Genomic DNA, 18,522 nt, shown 5'->3' with positions numbered 1-18,522 from the left:
AGGTGGAGTGAGGGTGGGGTAGATAGGTGAAACCTATTATAAGGATCTACATATAACCTCCTTTCTGGAGGCCGGATAACAGAAAACTGGGTGAAGGGAGACAGATTTGCTTCCTCTTCTGTAAATGCATAATGGAGTCAATTTTCCTTGCCAACACTGTAACTCAAGAAGTCCTTCCAGACCGCCTCGTTCTACAGTCTTCTCATACGTTGAACATAACATTGCCTGGGTCAATAGAACCTTACTCCTCAAAGAGTCATACTTATTTTTTAACATTTTGAAGAAGCCTTTTGCTGATTCTTCAGTGGGATGCATTGTTTTATTTCTAGATTGCTGCTTCCACAATCACTGATTATAGATCCAAGTAAAATGAAATTCCGAACAACTCCAACCTTCTTTCCCTTATCATGGGGAGGACGATCCAGCCAGGTTTAGTGATTGTGCTGTCGTGGTTGTTATGCGATACGCATTGAAGGCTGTAGCTCTGGTCTTCAGAAATCAGTGCATCCAGTCATCCTTGCTATTTAAAATTACTACATTATCTGAAGAAGGTGATAAATATAATATTTCCATAAGTTCAGGTATAATTTAATATTAACTCAGAAGATATAAAAATTAACTTGCCTTGATTATTCATCATATCCTTAAATAAGGTTGCTTCATTATATTTTATTTTCAGTAACTCAGACTTTTTATTAATAACTTTGTATCACTCCTCAGTTTAGGGCAAATATATTGAGGAATAATTTTTAGAGTTCATATTTCACAGAGAGACCCACAACAGTGTTTTTATCAATAATTTTTCTATTAAAAACTGAGTGTTTTGGTTTCATTTTTTACTTTACAACTTTTGCATACAATGAAATTCACTGAAGAGATAAACGATGAAAATATCCCAACTGTACATGGAAGAATGTACACTTCAAAGACAATAGTGAGAACAAATGACATACATGCCTGTCTATGAGCAGGACTATATTGTGTGGTATGATTTAGAGGGTAACCTCATTGGATATTACAAGTCCATTTGTTGGGTCGAAAAAGGGAAATGGTTTAGTGTCTTTGACATTCCAGTAGCTTGAGAAACATGGGTATAACCATCCCATTCCCTGGAAACCTCATAATCATCTGTGGGTTACAATGAAAGTGGGCTTCAGGTCAAAGCCTGGCTAACATAGAAAAACACATTATAAAATAAGTTAGAGGGAATAGCAGGCCAACCTACACTTACTGAGCTCCTGTAAGGACCACTGTGCCAGGCAGGATCTCTCGGGGCCTGTAAGGAGACACTGACTGCTGGTGCACACGAGCTTAATGCGTCAGAGGACAGAGAGCGGCATAAACAGCAGAGGTGCACGCTCCAGAATAACAGCCCATAGACCAAGGCTTCTATATGATTGTCCATGTGTGGACTCTGTTTATTAGTCATGGACGCCCAACCACCTTGAATGTTCTTATATCTCCAACTGATATTTAACATTCCTTGTGGTCGTTCAAGTCATTTTTTTTTGCATGAGACTATAAATCTAAATATTGCATCTGATGAGGCTGGTTCTGATTAGAGACTAGGTGGGTTAAGATTCAGGGATGGGGAGGAAAAGGGAAACTGTGCTGAGCCATCCTGTAGTTTCTTCCCCAAAGGGTAAAGTCCTCATCAAGCACTAGCTTCTGAACTGACTAGCAACTGGTGATGGGAACAAAGCCTTTATTAAGCTCACAGTGGAGCAGGTTCAGTTTGAGGAAACATGTCATACTGAGATGCTGGGGTTGAGGATGGGTGAGCATGATAGACAAGGAGCAGAGAGGAGAAGGCACCAGAAACAAAGCCCATGGTGTTGCCCAGGGCAGCCCTCAAGTGATGGACTGACATGCTTGCTGTCACTGCTGCCAGTTACTCAATACGGTCAGCAGTCCTATTGGCATAATGTTGCAGATTGGCCACAGGAATGCTATTGTCATTCAGCAAGGTGTCATCACAAGCAACGACATGTCATCAGCAGTCTCATCGACCCCCTGGCTGTCTCTGGTGTCCATTAAGTCTGTCTGACCTAATTTATTCGACTGTCCAGGCAGCAAATTGACAGCCATGGCTATGTTGAGTGTGGGTCTTAGTTAGATGATTGGATTCTCTTGTGGAAACAAAGGTTATGCTTTGGGGACATGCTAATTGCTGTATCAGTTGATCCCATTATGATTTTGCTGCAGTAAGACAGAGTAGAACTGCCCACAGGGTTTCCAAGTCTGTCTCTTTAAGGAAGCAGACTACCAAGCAGCTCTTCCTCAGAATTGCTAGAGGATTTAAACCATGAATCTATTAGTTTGTAGTTGACCTCTTAACCACTGAGCTCCATTGATTTGAATGTAGGTGCTCCGTTAAAATGCATCACTTGTAACATAGCACCTATCAGAACAAAAGGAGTTCTTCTAAAATTGAAGCAAGAACACGCACCAATCTTATGCTGAAGCTTGGGTACAATCATTGGTCTCATTAAAAAATCCAGATGCAACAATGTTCTAAAGGAACCAGCAGTTCACAAATGGATTTCAAAGAGACAAGACAAGGTTGAAGATGAAGTCTATAGCTGCACACCTTCCGTGTCAATTTTTGAGAGAGCCGTTCAACTTGTTTAACCCTCTTTAGAAGGATTGCTGATCAATAGTAGAAATAAGAGCCCAATCCAATGTTGTCAGGTGCCATCAAGTTGCTTCCTACCCCCAATAGCTCAATACACAACAGAACAAACCACTGTCAAATCCCGTGCCATTTTCACAATTGTTCTTGTGCTTGAGATGAGTGTCGCAGTCACTGGGTCAATCCATCTTGTCCAGGGGCTTCCTCTTTTTTGCTGCCCTTCTTCATTGCCAAACATGATATTCTTCTCCAGGGATTGGTCTATCCTGAAAACATGTCCAAATGTTTACGACAAAGACTCTCCATCCTTGCCTCTGAGAAGCACTCTGGCCAGACTTCTTCGAATACAGTTTTGTTTGTAGTTTTGGCAGTGCATGTATGGTAGTTACATAATCTCCTGTCACCTTGAGTGAACGGGTGGAGTTTACCTGTCAATCAGGTCACAGCTTGATGACTTCATATGGAGGCATAATGGAGATAAATAGCTCATGGGAGGCCAGACACAGTCTCTCTGCTTTCCCTTTCCTGCTGTTCAGATACTCAGAGATCTGGGGGAGACATGTGGATACCTGTGCCAGTGTTGAGATGCTTCCACTGCCACTGGATCCACAAGACCTCTATCTACTGGCCTGTGATTGCCCTGCATTCAGTGTTATTGCATATGCTGCATTAGTCTAAAGAGACATTTATGGACGAGTTTTGGACACATGGGCTAAGATTGGACTTATGGACTTGATCTAGCATGGCTGGGAGGTTTTCTCTACATGCAATTGCTCTTTTATATAAAGTCTTTCTAATACACACATGCGTGTCTCTGGATTTATTTCTCTAGTCGACCTGGACTAACGCAGCATGCTACTTTGAAAACTCTTCACCAGTACCACAATTCAAATGAATCAGTTCTTTGCTTTTTCTTATTCAGTGTACAACTTTCACATGCGTATGAGGGGATTGAAAATACTACGGCTTGGGTCAGGTGCACCTTAGTCCTCACTGTAACCTCCTTGCTTTTCGGTATTCTAAGAGGTCTTGTTCAGAGGGCTAATACTACACATAGTATGAGCTCTTGACTGCTGCTTCCATGAGCACTGCTTGAGGAGAAATTTCCAGGAAAAAATCCATTCATGATGTTTCCCTCAGAGTAATAAAAAACCACACAACTTAAAACAAGTTCTGCATGAACAAAATGAAGTGTTCTGGAATGCCCATTCTTCTCTAGGCTAACTATAATGTGTTAGGATCCAAGCAGGCGAGTACCTTGGCATGAAAGTCTTTCTGGTATTCTCTGCTTTGACCGAGATCCATCTGACACCAACAGTGACATCCCTTGTTCCATGGCCTCTCCTGAATCCCGCTGGAACCTCTGGCAGCTCCCTGATAAGGCGCTGCTGGAACCATTTCTGGGTGATTTTCAGCAACATTTTACTTTCAGGTGATATTACTGATACTGCTCTATAATTTGAGCATTTTGTCAGATTCAATTTCTTTGAAATGGTAAGAGATATGGATCTCTTCCACTAAGTTGCTCAGGTAGTATTAGGGTTGAATCCTCTCGCCATAGTTGTGCAACCTGTACGCTGAGCAAATAATATGAGAAGCTGGACTACATGAAAAAGAACGTTGCATCGGGATTGGAGGAAGACTTATTAGCAGCCTGCACAATAGGGATGACACAAGTTTGCTTGCTGAAAGTGAGGATAAATTGATGCACTTGCTGATGAAGATCAAGGATTACAGCCTTTAATTGGATTAAAATTCACTGTAAAGAGGACCAAAATCTTCACAACTGGACCAATTGGAAGCCTTATGATAAATGGGGTGAAAATACGGCTATCAAGAGTTTTATCTTTCATGGATCCATAATCCATGCTCATGGAAGCAGCTGCCAAAAGCTCAGACAGTCATTGCATTGGCTAAATCTGTCATGCAAGACGTCTTTTAAGTCTTGAAAAGCAAGGATATTTCTTTGAGGATTAAAGGACACTTGCCCCAAGCTATTTTCAATGGCTTCATAGGCATGTGAAAGTGTGACATGGAGTGGGGAAAACAGAAAGGGAATCGTTGCATTTGATGTATGGTGCTCGGCATGTTTTAAAAGAAGGTTAGTCCCTGTAAGCATGCTTTATGCCTGGTGAAGCAGAGGGCAATGAGAAAGAGCAAGGCCCTTGATGAGCCGAATGTGCACCCTGGCTGCAACAATAGGCTGAAAAGTCATGAGCTTGGGGATATTGCAGACCAGGCACTGGTTTGGTCTGCTGTTCATGGGGATGCTATGAGTCAGAACTGACTCTACAACAACTAAGAACAACACAATCAGGGGAGTTATCAAGCTGTCACGAGTCACAGTCAATAAAGAGTATGGATACAGGAATCTATCCCATAGTCTCCATGTCGCAGTCTCTGGTACATCTGACCATGGGTGGAGGCCTCCACCCCTTCGGACAGAGCTCTCCAAGGTGCTTTTCTTCCGATTTAGTGCCCAAGCCCTTTTCTAGGAAACATGTTCCCTCTGACAATCACATGTTCCTTACTACAGATGTGCCTCTCCCATTGCATCTGGCCTGTCTGAAAACAGAGATGTGCCCACCCGTCTCCATACTTTCTCTTCCACACACATCTAGCGTTCTTCTGAGAAGAAACTGTCCACATTCATTTTACTAAAAAGAAACCACCATCTATATCTTGAAAGGGACTTTCCCCAGGACACGGCTATTTTAACACCTAATCAAGGGGCAATTAAATTTGGGAAATAATTTGATGCTGAGAATGCATTGCCAACAGTGGGAGGAAGAATTATTTGGGGATAAAGTTTCTTGGTTCCCTTACACCCACACCTGGAAACACCCGCTCCTGCTGCTGCTGTTTAAGTCTGAGTCACAGTTTTGAAAGTCTTGGGTTTAGAAAGTCCTCCCCTGATAATTCTAATTGCATCCATTTGGTGCTTTTTTCCCCTGAAGTGGAATCTGGTGGAAATCTTTGATAATCACGTTAACACAAGCATGTGTTCAATTTATTTTAGGGCAGACGTCGCCGTGTGGGAAATTATGATTATCTGAGTAAAGCTAATCCCTCCCTTATTTCCATTTGATAACACATGGCCTCAATTATAGGTACTCATGGGTCCCCATTCTAAATCACACATGTTTCTGCATGAAAACTAATGGTCCATTGAGTCAGGAGCTCTGCCCGTGACAGTAGCTGGTGCCAGATGTTCTAAAGGAAAGCAGAGAGCCCCCATGGGTGGAATTGGCCATAAATGAGAAAAGCGCAGGGAGAAATCTGACTTGACCCCAAGTGCAGATCAATCACAGGTCTGGAGACAAGAGGATCATCACAGTTGGCTGAAGTTCATATAGGAAAGTGTCGTGACGCACACTATGCTTCCTCACACATTCAGTGAGCTGCATTAGCAACACCTAACAGTTGGCAACACCTCACAGTTAGCAGACTTTTCGACAGTCTTTAGCAGTTTCCTCAACTCTCATCATGTTAATACATGTGATAATCACCGCACTAAACAAGGTAGATCGTGATATTTCTTAGTTTGTAAATGTGGATGGAGAAGAGGAAATGTTGGGGATTGTAGATGGAAGAGCACGCTTTCGAAGGCAGTGTTCTGAGAGAGCACAGACTGGAGAAGTCTAGGCGGCTCAGGGAATATGTTTAATAATATATTTGGAATATGGCAAAATGCATTTGCAGAATATATCTGTGCTGCCCACTGTGTCACTTCAGAATATTTATAAAGAAAGAAAAGTGTAATCTGCTAAAGAGCATCCATTGACATGGTTGACCTCTCTGCAGCCATTTTCATTTGTTTTATGAAATACAGTTTTTGAAAAGCTTAAAAAAATCTGTGCAACAAGATATAGTGTATTTAATCAGTGATTTATACATTATACATGTGAGAAATCTACACATTCATACACAGAGTATGTTAGAAGACATGCATTGTAATATTAACAAATAGTCTCTTAAAATAGAACTACTCTATGGCAAGGAATGTAGAATGTGCCCGGCTATCAGATAAAATAGCATCTTGGGTCTTAAAGGCTTGTCTCCAACAAGCAGTCATCTAAGTGAGATGTCAACTAAGCCCACATGGAAGAAGCACTGAAGGACTCGAATCTACACTATCTGAAGTCGAAGGAAGGATCAGTATCAGAGCCTAAATTCTGAGATTCTGGTGTGCAGAAGGCGATGAAACAGTGGGAACCCAAGATCCAACAGTGGAACTAAGTGGGAAAGAAGCCCCTGGATCAGACCCCTATCTAAATGTGAGGGCGGTCACTACACAGAGTGCTTGGGACAGAGGGGTGTATAAGGTCAAAGGCATAAATCTCACCCCAAATGTTAAAACTGGCAGTAAATCCCACCCATGATGTAGGCTGCACCTGACCTTGTTTCCAAATTTTTCTATATTTTTGGTTTGCATTGCTTTGTTCGCCTGTGTGTCCATATTAGAGTGTATAACAGAGGTGTTATGCCAATGGAGTTCACCCTCTTGAAGCTGTGTCATACGCTTTCCCGTTTTCCAGTCAATGAAGCCCCCAACTGATGAATCTCTAGGGGCAGAAGAGAATAAGCGGTCAGGGGGCTGGGGGCACAGTGGTGGAGGGGAGGATAAAAGGAGGAGGATGCCAAAGAGTTCATGTAGAACACGATTGTTTGGAAACCATTTGTGGTAGCAATTGCATGATACTGCTTAATGTGATTGAACTATAGAATGATGTGATATATGTACTAAATCCCAACAAATAAAAAGTAGAACTATATATTACATTTCTCTTATTTTATATACAGCAAATATATGAGGTAAGCCAGAGGGTACACCTACCAAATCATAGATACCTTTATTAAACAAAAACATCAAAATGTATAGCTATGGTTTCTCGACATCCTCTCCATGTAGGCCTAGCCTTTCCCTGAAGAATTCTGCAGGCTTCAGTTCTCACCACATCAAAGGGCACAGGCGGTGCTCTTTCAATGTTCTTTGAGTGTGAAGGACCAAATGAAGTCTGCAGAGACAAGATCAGGAAGAGAGTGTGAATGGATATAGTTCCCCAATGAAATCTCCCTGGGTTGGATCTTGTCAGTGTTAAAAAAAATGAGTAGTGGCATTTTTGTGATAAAAAACAGAAGAAAAAATCAGTTCAAGTTCCGTGACCTTTTTGCCAAATAGACAGGTTAAACTTCTATTTAAACTTCTGGAAACTTCATAAACCCACCATCCCCATCCCCATCCAGTGATCATCCTGATCCCTTTCTGAGAAATCTATCATCATGATTAACTCTTTGCAATCTGCAAAACACAGTGACCACACCTGGTTGAGGGCCTTTCGTGGGTAAACATGTGCTAACATGAACTGCAGAACACAGTGGTCACGACCGTGCAAGCTGACATCTCTGCCTTCAATTTTCCTGGCCCGGCAGGTGCTGCCAGAAGCCATGGTTTTCATTGGATCCTTTTCTTTTACTTTTTGAGGACACCCAAGGGTCTCAAGTTACTGAAATAACCTACTTGCAGCTATCAGCGATACCACCAAAAACATACAAACTCACTCACTGGCATGGAGCCTCTGCTGACTCAGATTGACCCACTGTGGGTTCTGAGATTCTAGCTCCGTGGTTCTCAACCTTCCTAATGGCACAACCCTTTCATGCAGTTCCTCATGTTATGGTGACCCCCCAACCATAACATTAGTTTCATTGCTACTTCAGAAATGTCATTTTTGCCACTGTTATGTATCGGGCAACCTTTGTGAAAGGTCGTTCAACCTGCAAAGGGGTTGGGAATGGCTGTAAACAGTCTGTCTAGCAGAGTGGAAAGACCTGTCTTTCTCTCCCAGAATCATTAGTCGTTTAAACTGCCCGCCGTGTGGACCGCAGCCCATCGTGTACCCTGTACAACCAGGGCCCTTCCTGATAGGACAGGCAGGTCTAAAAGTGCGCTTTCCTGAATAGACATGTGCTTACGGGAACTGGGGTCATTGGTGACACTTGTTGACTTGACTTGCCCTTCTGTATTGCATGGTAGTCAGGAGAAACAATTTATTAAAAAAATAATTAGTTATACCATGGAAAGAAAATATAAAAGTGGATATTGGAAGAGACTCTGAAATGCTTACTGAAACCTTTTGGCCATTAATAAATCACGACTTATTTATATTTTTGGATATTAAACTTTTATCAGCTATGCTAATCTCTATATCCTTCCACACAGTACCTAGATGTTGAAGAAATAGAAATGGTATGAAAAAACACTAAATTTGGCAGTAAAGGGGAGATTTCCCTCTTTCTTCAAAGCATATGGAGAAGACACCACTTGCCATTTAGCTTAGCAATTATACAAATCCAACACTGATGTCCAGTGAGAGAATGGAGCCATGTATTTGCAGCTGTGGGTCACTTGTAATTCAAGCAGCAGGTCACTTCTTCAGCGACCGGGGCATTCATTACAGCAGAAGACAAAGCTGCAGGTTCCTTGCCTTTTACCACTTCCATCTCCACTCAGCTCCAGGTATTTCCTCTCTCATGTGCAGGGGAAGGTGAGAGTGTAGAGGAGCTAGTGGAAGAAATAAGGAAGATCAAAGAAACACCAAGGCATTAGAATTATGGTGTGGGCCAAGAATATTGAATGTACCATGGACTTCCAAAAGAACAACAAATCTGTCTGGGAAGAAGTACAAGCACAGTGCTCCTTAGAGGCAAGGATGGTAGGACTTGCTCTCATGTACTTTGTACTTTGGACAGGTCATCAGGAGGGACCAATTCCTGGGGGAGGGCCTCATGCTTAGTAAAGAAGCATTGAAAAAGAGGAAAACTCTAAGACAAGATGGGTTGACCCAATGGCTGAAATGACTGGCTCAAACAGAAGAACAATTTTGAGGATGACTTTGGGCCTTGGCGATGTTCCATTCTGCTGTTCACAGGGTTGCTATGAACAGTAACACACTTGATGGAACCTAACAACAACAACAGTGAAGGAGAAAGCACAATGCAGTGACTAGTCCAGGAGGCTCCTTCATAAGACATGTGCTGGGAACCCTCATTTCCCTGCGCTACACCAGGAGCATAGGAGGGCTGCTTTGCAAACTGGATCCAGGATGAGAGACCTGTGATTTGACAGGAGGTTGCAGGTACCTATAGCTGACTGCAAAGACCAGCCAGCACTCTCTGAGAGATAAACAAGTGATTGGCCCAAGTGGGGAAGTTGCTTGAATTACTGAGTTAAGTAGGCAGCGATGCCAGAACACTACAAGTGCAGGAGGCTATGGGTCATTGAAGGAAGAAATTCGGGACTGATCATTTATTCATGAGTGAAGGCCAATCAGGAGGACAGGCTAAATACATGCTCAAAAGGGTACACTCATTTTCACCAAAGAAAGTGTGCAAAAGATAGGACACAGTTTTTACCCTTGAAGAATTTACTACATCCCCAGAAAAATTATATAGTTCATGGGTACAAGAAAAAACCCATAGACTCTGCAGTTCTTGGAAAGAGAATGAGGTCAATCGTGCCATAGTTAGGTGGTTGGGGAAGTGTTTACGGCAACATTTCTGATCCATCCTTTGGCTACATTTTATTGTATTTGGGAGTCCTAGCATTTTGAAGCTGAAATGGATCGAGGGGATTATCTAGTGGTTTACAGGGTGGGTCATAAGAAGTGGGTGTTGGCAATCTTTGCCTTCCACCTCTGCACTGACTCTCCAGTTCCCCAGGTCTGTCATTTCTTCCCTCTACTCTGCCTCTTTGCATGCTTATGCCACCTGCCCTGTAGAACCTGCATGCTCCCTTCACAGCCCTGGCTCATCATCGTGGTGCTGGTGGTTCAGCTGACTGGTGTCTCTGCTGAACTCTATCGGCCAGTAAGAACTAGGGTGTCCTGAGTTCTTGGGAATAGTCTGCCCTTTCTTTGTATCCATGATGGCTCTTTGAAGTTAGCACCTTCTTTTACATGGCTTCTGCTTTCCGACGAGCATCAGAGCCTGAATCTGGTGGATTTAACAGCCCTCATTTAAACAGAAAATAAATGCTTTAGTGCCTTGACTAGTTACTGGATCAACAGAAAGACGATGGTTCAGGACTGGAAGGCTGATAACGTAGGGGAGAGCAGAGAGTGATAGGCTCTTAGCTAAGTGGTCCTATGAGCACACCCCTCCACTGCACTGCCATTGAATTGATCCCAACTCAGAGCCTCCGATGAGGGCAGAATTGCCTGTTACTGAGAGCAGGGATGGCAGCTGTCACTACTCACCAGCCTGCACTTAAGTCCCTTCAACCACAGCTATCTGCACCATTGCAAAATACTTCTACTCCCACAGCACAAGCCCCTTCCCTCCAGACTTGGCATCCTGACCCTCATAGCTGGTGCATCCTTACACCCTGAGACTGTGTCTGCTGGGTAAGCTGCCCACCCACACTCATGCAAACCGGATCCACTGCACGCATGCGCACACACACACACACACACATCCCTATAGTCATTAATTCCTACTCACAGGGACCCATCAAGGCAGAGAACTGTCCCATTGGGTTTCCAAAGCCAAGATTTATTTGGAAGCAGGGGCTTCATTTTTTATTTCTGACAAATAAGTTTTGGGTTCCCACTCCTGAACTTTCAACCATCAGTTGAGTGTTTACCAACTATCCCACTGAGTGCTCCTATGGGACACAGACTGGAATTGGTCACGGCCAGTGGAAGAGAATGGTGTCAGATCTTGCAGGCTTTCTCGACAATGGACTTTCTTTCTCTAGGTACAATCAGTCTCTGTGTCCCTCACTAGACTCAACTATGGAGTACTTGTATCAGAATTCCACATAAAGTTGTATTCAAAATTTTGTTTTTTGAAAACCAAGGGTTCTATACAGTGTGCTGAGCCTTCCAATTGCAATCCTGGGACCCAGAAGAAACCTGGAGCTCAAGAGAGACCATGTGGGGTCTTACTGTGAGTTGGGAAGCTCAGTACAAGCTCCCCACTCTTAGCAGATCCCAGGGCCCTGGCTGTTGCATTTGCTGGAGGGTGAAGCACAAGAATATGCATGTTCATAGTAGGCTGAAGTCATCCTAAGAGCCACAATCAGGAAAACCCTATAAAAAGTTAGTCCTGGTTTTCAGGGACCAATATAAATGCATAGCACCTGAGACTCACAGAGGAACCATTCATCATGTTGCTGTTATTTCCACATGCCTTTGAGTGGGTCCGGACTCACAGTGATCATATGCATAACAGAAGAAAACACCTGGTCCTGCACCATCCTCCCAATTGTTAAGTCTGAGTTCATTGATGCTGCAGTGACTGTATCAGTTCATCTCATTGGAGGTCTTCCTGTTTTGTATTGCTCCTTTCCTATACCAAGCATGATGGCCTTCTCCAGGGGCCAGTCTCCAGGGACAGCATGTCCAAAGCATGTGATGTGAAGTCTCCCTATCCTTGTTTCTAAGGAGCCGTAGCCTTAGGGAAAATTTGTTTAAGGAGCATTTGTCTTCAGTAGCATCTTACAGTGACTTCTAGAAATCTAGATTTGATTTCAGCTTCCTCCATGAACAATAAGGTCGGAATATTGGAGAGGATCTGATAGCCTTTTACCTGACTTTAATACTTTCAGGTTCACTGTGCCCAGTTCAGTAAATCAGGGAGACAGAAAGACAGGGATTTCTACTCCTGTGATGAGTTACAGTCTCAGAACCCCACAGAGGCAGTTCTGCCCTGTCCTATAGAGTCACTGTGAGTCAGCGTCGACTGGATGGCAGTGAGGTTGGTTTGGTTTGAGTAAATGAACCCCACAGTGAGCACACAATGAAATAATCTGGTTCAAAATCTCTGGAAGCAAACGGGTTATCTCCAGGGGGGCTGGTAAAGCTGGGGTGAGAAGGACAGGTGTGAGCATAGCCCAGACTGCATCATTCTTCACCACCCAAACACAGCCTTCGGGAGTCCATCAACTTCTTTGAGGTCTTATCTCCAGTCCTTGGAGGATGGATCGTCCTCCTGGGCCAGATGGCTCTACTGCTAAAGTCTGTTGGACATTTACACGAGAATCACCACAGACCCTCACAGGCTTCAGAAAACAGAAGCAGATGGAAACCTTCTCTGCTAAGGCCAGTGTTCCTAGCGAGAGAATGGTCTTGCTCTACACCTCCTACCCAGGTCAAAATAGAGATGTTGGACTCAGAATAGTCCCTGAAAAGGAGGCTGGGGTTGGTCATCTTTTCTCTCCTAGACCCTTCTCTTCATCAGAGTCTTCTCGGTCTCTGGCATATGTGTGGGCGCCACAGGGCACCTAGTCAAGTAAACTTAGGTGATCTAATCCCAGTCAGGAGGAGGTGGGGTCTCTCATGCTCAGGCACAAAGGGAATGACTATAAAACATCTGCCGGCATTGCCCAGATCCATATCTGGTGAGCCTGTGGGTTAATGAGGGAATGGTGACCGCTGATAAGCTGATGTTGCTCAATCTCATTTTTATGTGAATAAAGCACTACTCAAATACTGTGTATAGGGGTGGAGTGGGTGTGTTATTTTGCTGATGATTATAAACTCTACCTTTAGAGTCACCGCAGACCAAAACTTGAGAAAGACAATGTAAGGAAATAAAATGACAGCTCTCCATCCCATCAACAAGTCAGCAGCACAAGTTCCTAGACAACACTATCAAACACAATCCAGGAACATATAATGCATAATCTACCACAGGTGTAAGTAACACTCATCTAAGGAATGCAAAGTTGGTTTCGTGAACAAAAGTCAGCTAGTGTTATACATACAATTCGTAGATGCAATAAGAACAATTGACCCATTCCAACCATTTCTATTTATAAGCACAATCAGAAAAGTAGAATTAAAAGAGAGCATCCTTGAAATAAATAAACAAATATTTCATAACATATCAACAGCTAAACCAGTTGTCAAAATAAAATAAAGAATAGCCGCAGAAAACGCAAACAATGAAAGTTGCACTCTATGCAAAGTGCATTGGAAAGGGTATTCAGGCAGTTAGAGTCAGGTTGAAACTTACCTCTTCATCGTGTGATCTCCCCTTTAACCTATTTAATAATCAGTCTAGTTTTTAATAGTTTCTGCTTTCTTTTTGATTGAGGGTTTTCTCTATTTCATTTTATTATTATTGGTAGGGTTTTTTGTGTAGATGAAACTCAAGATAGGTAAATCTGTAAAGATAGTAACTAACAGTGGTTTTTGACATTGTGAGTGAGGATGAGGGAAAATAACAGTGAGAACAAGAAAAAAGAAAATGGTCAATAATTGATTGTGGTAATGATTTTACAGCTCTTCTTGATAAGATTGAACCATTGAACTGTGTGATATGTAGATTATGTGACAACAAAACTTTTTAAAAAAGGAAGTTTACCACTAAGATCAGGAACAAAAGGATATTGTCCACTCAGGCCATTTCTACTCAACGTTGTACTGGAGGGACTCTCTGAGGCAATAAGGCTGAAAAAGGAAGAAAAATAAATTGAGTGTTACCACAGATGATGGGTAGTGTGTAGGACATTGCACATACAAAAGCCTGAAGAATCCACCCAAAGATCATTACAACTAATGGAAGAGATCACCAAAGATACATGATAAAGCAAAATACAAAAATTAATAGACTGTATTTCCTGCACTCACAACATCAAATTCTAAATGATTATAAGAAGTATTTTGTTTTAGCAATAGGAATATAAGGTTAAAACACTTTGGGGGCAATTTAGGCAAAGAAGTACAAGGTTTATACAATAAAAACCACAAAGCACTATTGAAACTAATAAATGGAAATACTAAATAAATGGAAAAACACTGTGTTCATGAATAGAAAAACAATATTGTTAAGATAAAATTCCATACATGGTTCCTCAGCTCTCTTGTTTCAGAAAAATCCCTATCAAAATTGACAGCCTAATTTTAAAATGTTTATGGAAATTCAAGAGACCTAGAATAACCAACAGGATTTTGGGAAAGAGTAATAAAGTTGGAAGAAAATCACTTTAACTTTTCAAGACTTACTACAAATTATTGTAATTAAGAATGTGTGCTAGTAGTATAAAGAGAGACAGTCAACCAGTGAGACCAGCCTTCCTACCATGGCATCATTTTTGAATCCTACCAACCATCTAGAACAGAATAAACTACCCCATTGCATTTCAGAGGCAATACATTTTTTAATGAAGAAGATTGCCTGCTTCTTCTTTCCCCCATAAGCATCTGGTGGGTTCAAACCACTGACCTTTGGGTTAGAAACCCAATGTTCAATCCACTAAGCCACCAATGTTCCTGCTTCAACAAGAATATTGTTAGTTAAATGTTGTTGTTACGTGCCGTACTTATTCAATAGGTATGCTGAACAGATGATACAGAGACTAGATGATATGAAGGAGTGAACATGGCATTAAGACTGGAGAAAAGTTTATTAAAAACCTTTCATATGCAGAAGATACAACTTGCCTGCTGAAAGGCAGGAAGACATGAAGCTCTGGATGATGAAAAGCAAAGATTGCAGCCTTCAGCATGGATTGCCATCAAGGTAAAGGAAACCCAAATCCTCACAACAGGAACAATGGAAAACATCACGGTAAATGGAGCAAAGATTGAAGGGGTCTAAGATCTCAACTTACCTGTACTCCATCATCATGGAAGCAGCAGTCAAGAAATCAAATGACACATTGTACTCAGCAAAGCTCCCATACAAGACCTCCTGAAAGTGGTACAGGACACCGAAGTCACTTTGAAGTGGAAGACGAAGCCATGGCATTTTCCATGGCCTCATATGCAGGGGAGTGTTGGGCAATGAATAAGGTAGATGTCGAAGAAGTGACACATTTGAATTCTAGTGTGATCGAGCAAAGTTGAAAGTATCATGTATTGCCCCCAGAACAAACTAATCAACCCTGGAAAAAGTGCAAGCAGAACGTTCCTTAGAAAGTAAGATGGAGTGACATCATCTCCTGTACTTCAGAAATGTGATCAGGAGAGGCTCGTCTCGGGGAAAAGACAACAGGCTTGGTAAAGAAGGGTGTCGGCGAAGAAGAGGCAGGCCCTCCATGAGATGAATTGACACACTGGTCGTAATAATGGGCTCAAACGTAGCCACCCTCATGAGGATGGCGGTGCACTGGGCAGTGGCTCTTTCTGTCTGGCATGTGGTCCCTGTGAGTTCGCTCATCTAACGATGATAAAAAGAACAAGTCAACAGCAGCAAGTTGTGTCTTACGTTCATGTATAAACTTATAGCAGGCTTTATTTCAAAGAAATGGGCATTATGAAGTCCAGCAAGTCCCAATAATTGCTCCTCCCCAGGCCCAACCTTTAATGAGTCCTTATTAAACGATGTCTTTTTTTTAGAAAAAAAACAAAACAGGTAGGAACTAAAATAAAGTATAAGCTACCAGCTTATTTAAGTTTAAAAAAATAAAAATCATAAGATTCTTGAGGGAGAGAACATTTTTAAAAACATTAACATTTTTATTGACATATAATTCACCTATCAAACTTACCTGGCAGGGGAGATACCATGATCATGAAGGTGGTCTTCCCAGGGTGCGGCTTATCCATTGCCCTCTGGATGTACTGACCTCTGTGATTTCCCCATGTGGGAAACTTGACTGCATAATTTGTGGCAGTGGGAAACTGAGTTTGCGGTCTCCCCTAAGGGGGGGGGGGGAAGAAAGAGAAAAAAATCACCTACCATAGAGCTCAATGATTTAAACATCTTTTAAAAAGGTGTGCAAGCATTACGACAATTTCAGAAGAGCCTGAGAGAAGTTGACAAATTTGCGTTAGCTCCCTTAGACAATGAATTTGCGGTCAAAGGCACGGGTGCTGATTGAGTTTTACTACCATGAAGTTAGGGACATGAGGAGTGGGGCCCCGCAGTGTGGGCTGTTGGTACAGGGGATAATATCCCATCCCATCGAGCAGCCTTGCCATTGCTTGCTGACCACTCTGTCCCATGTGTCATAGTTGACATGCCTATCTTGCTGGTTTTGGGTGCCACCAAGTCGTTTCTGACCCGTAGTGATCTTGTGCAGACAGAACACGACACTGTCCAGTCCTGCTCTATCCTCACAAGTTTCCCCCATGTTTGAGCTCAGTATTGCAACCACTGTGTCAATCCACTTCCCTGAGGACCTTCCTCTTTTTTGCTGCCCCTCCATTTTAGCAAGCACGATGTCCTTCTCCAGAGATTGGTGTCTCCTTACTACATGTCTAAAGTGTGTAAGAAGTAGTCTTGCCATCCTTGCCTCTAGGGACCACTCTGGCCATACTTCTTCTAAGACAGAACCGCTTGTATTTTCAATATTCCTTTCCAGCACCACAATTCAAATTTATCAATTTGTAACTTGAAGGCCATAGATACCTCAATTGAAACTAACACATTTATACCTATGACCTCGCTCTTCCTAGATTTTGAAACTCACTCAGTTACCAAGCCACACGGGCAATCCCTGCATGAAGCTCTGAGGGTCTTTGTCCATTCTATTTGCTCAAGGCCTGGTCGACTCCCATTTAATGGGAATACCAATCTTTGCTATACATAACCTGTAATCTTCACAGGCGTGTGGCTACTGAGAACAGCATTTGCTGCCCCCCACCTAACATCTGCCCAAGGACTAATTATCAGTATGATATGCAGTGTTTCCTGAGTGATTTAAATGTATCCTAAAAATAATAAGCATTGTCTTCATTTGTAGTCAAACATTTCCAACGCAGTAGAACTACTGAGCAATATTCTGTGAAGTCCACTAAAGGCGATCAACGGATCCAACATGGGAACACTGAGTTTCACAGGGAACACCCCCATGATCCTTTCTAAGAACAGTGAGAGGAGAACACAAGTGGGCAAAAAATGTAGGGCGTCAAAAACTGTGTGTGTGTGCGCTACAAAGAAAGCATGCCATGAAAGGGATAAAGAGAGTGTTCTACTTGACCACCCCCCTGTGGCCCCAGCAAAACCCTTTTCTCATTCCAGCTGTGGCTTAGCTGTCAGATGAACTGTGCGGTCAAAGCCCCTGTTGTTGAGATGCTTCATACACCGCAGGCAGAGGAGATAAGATGATCACAGAGGAACAGGCAATTACATGGGATGAAGGAAAGTAATGGATCCCTTATAAGGCAGTGATACAATTTCTTCTTTTCTTTCCATTTCTTTCCTTTTATTGTATTTTTAAACAAGACTATTTGCACACTGTAGAAAACCTAAAAAGATTGATAACGCCCAAACTACAAAAATCACACTTAAATTTTATTATTCATGGCTAGCCTTTAGTTGATTTCCTTCTTAAATAAACCCACTGGTGTTGAGTCCACTGCAGCTCATTCACAAACCCCTCTAGGGTTTTTGAGATTTCGCAATCTTTATAGGACTAGAGACATATTTTTTCCCACCAAGAAGAGGTCAGTGGGCTTGAACTGACCATCTTGTGCTTGGCAGCCCAAATCTTAATCCACAAGGACATGGATTTATCTCATTGCTGTTGTTTAGAGGCCATTAATTCTGACAAAAAGCAGCAGCATATGGAAGAGTGGAATAGTTACATAGGGTTCTCTTGTGTGTAACCTTTACTGGGACAGACTAACAGTTTTTCTCAGGAAAACTGCTAGGTGGGTTCTTACTGTCAGCTTTGAAGGTACCAGACAAGGAGAGTGTTGGGCCAGCCAGACTCCATAGATGTAGTTATCGCTCTCTACTAATATATAACATTGTTGCATTATATAGAATGCTGGAGTAATATCCTTAATCAAAGTCTTTGTGACTATCCCTGAAATATTCCTTGTTAAATCTCTTTTAAGAGGAAGAATAAGAGTCGTCTAAATTGTTATTCACTAAGTGAACAAATTTTAAAAAGGATATGAGAACTCATTTTATTCCAACAATAACAAAAGGAT

At 42.3% G+C, this 18,522-nt stretch overlaps 1 non-coding gene across 1 annotated transcript; it reads left to right on the top strand.

Annotated features, from left to right (window-relative positions):
* The first annotated feature begins 16,122 nt into the window (after positions 1-16,122).
* Positions 16,123-16,282, top strand: LOC142453853 (U1 spliceosomal RNA). The gene has a single exon (XR_012785436.1). It is a non-coding gene; the product is annotated as a U1 spliceosomal RNA (small nuclear RNA).
* Positions 16,283-18,522: the final 2,240 nt, after the last annotated feature.

Source organism: Tenrec ecaudatus, chromosome 7, assembly GCF_050624435.1.
Source record: "Tenrec ecaudatus isolate mTenEca1 chromosome 7, mTenEca1.hap1, whole genome shotgun sequence".
NCBI lineage: Eukaryota > Metazoa > Chordata > Mammalia > Afrosoricida > Tenrecidae > Tenrec > Tenrec ecaudatus.
Note: the sequence above shows the minus strand (reverse complement) of the source record. Positions and strands in the feature narration are given on the sequence as shown.